The 1,325-nt window shown below is 34.1% G+C and overlaps 1 long non-coding RNA gene across 1 annotated transcript; it reads left to right on the forward strand.

The window, feature by feature from the left end:
- The first annotated feature begins 121 nt into the window (after nt 1-121).
- Nucleotides 122-877, forward strand: LOC117800979. Its single transcript, XR_004623245.1, has 2 exons — nt 122-648; nt 769-877. It is a non-coding gene; the product is annotated as an uncharacterized LOC117800979 (long non-coding RNA).
- The last annotated feature ends 448 nt before the right edge of the window (nt 878-1,325 follow it).

The raw sequence follows: 1,325 nt of genomic DNA on the forward strand, positions 1-1,325 counted from the left end.
AGCAATACTGGTTTACCTATGACTCTGTCAAAGGTAGAAATCACACAGTTCACATCATAAAGTTATGGCATGTATTTCTAAATGTTTTTTACTGTTACTTTAATGATAATTAAGGATCCACTGCTAGATCTTGTTATGTAATGCTTTAATAAATATGTCTCTTACTATATCAGCAAACTTTAAAAAATATTTCCCCACTATATTTTAGTATACTTGGTTTTCTTTGTAGCTCATTTTATGATCTAAAAACATTATTCTGAGAAGGGAGCCCTAAACTTCACTGGGCTTCACTATGGCATAAAGAGATTAGGAACCCCTGCTATAGAACGTGCTATGCTGGACTTAGATGCAGGGCATTATGGGAAGGTGAAGAAATCCGAGGACAAATGAGGCTAAGGATGACCTGTGCTTGGGCAGTCTCCAAGACCACTGAGTGGCTGTTTGCCTGGATAGTAGAAGTGATAAGAGGAGAGAGGTGCACTCCTAGAAATAATATCGCTGAATATAGGGTATCTGTAGGGATATGGAGGGCTCTTGACTGGTCCACTTAGCTATATGACAAGATTCATATAAGAATTGCATTTTATCTTTTAGATTTCATCGTTTCTTGGATGTTAACAGCCACAAAGTAGAAAAGACAATAGAAGGGTAAGTTAGTTTCGTATGTATGTGTATATGTATATATTCAGAAATAGTATGTATTTACTTGTAGATCTTTTCTTTAATGTAAGTTTATAACTATCAGTTTTTTTTTTAAATATATTTTAGAATTTATGAAAAATTCATCATTCATTCTGATCTCAGCAAAGCTGCTAGTTGGAAGAGAGTAACTGAAGAATTTCTAAATGCATCACTTCTGAGCATAAAGGAAATAAAGGTATGCATTATATTGTGACATCTCCTTGTATTTTACTGTTTCCAGTCTATTATCGTCAACTTGCTTCTGTTACTATTTAAACATTCCTTCTATTTTATAATTATCTGCTAATTGGAGCAGAACCTTCTGGAAATTGACTTAAGCATTGTCATCAAACCCAGTGTGTCTCAGGCTTATGATCCATGAACAAGCATGTTCTTGTGTAATTGTCTTCTTAGCTGAACCTACTGTGGAAATTGAGATCAGAGATTGGCACAAATAATAGCACTGTCTGGCTATCTTAAAACTTTTAAATGGCTTTTCAGCACTTNCTCACTTCTGAGCATAAAGGAAATAAAGGTATGCATTATATTGTGACATCTCCTTGTATTTTACTTTTTCCAGTCTATTATCGTCAGCTTGCTTCTGTTACTATTTAAACATTCCTTCTATTTTATAATTATCTGCT

This window comes from Ailuropoda melanoleuca, unplaced genomic scaffold (assembly GCF_002007445.2).
Source record: "Ailuropoda melanoleuca isolate Jingjing unplaced genomic scaffold, ASM200744v2 unplaced-scaffold9937, whole genome shotgun sequence".
Lineage (NCBI taxonomy): Eukaryota > Metazoa > Chordata > Mammalia > Carnivora > Ursidae > Ailuropoda > Ailuropoda melanoleuca.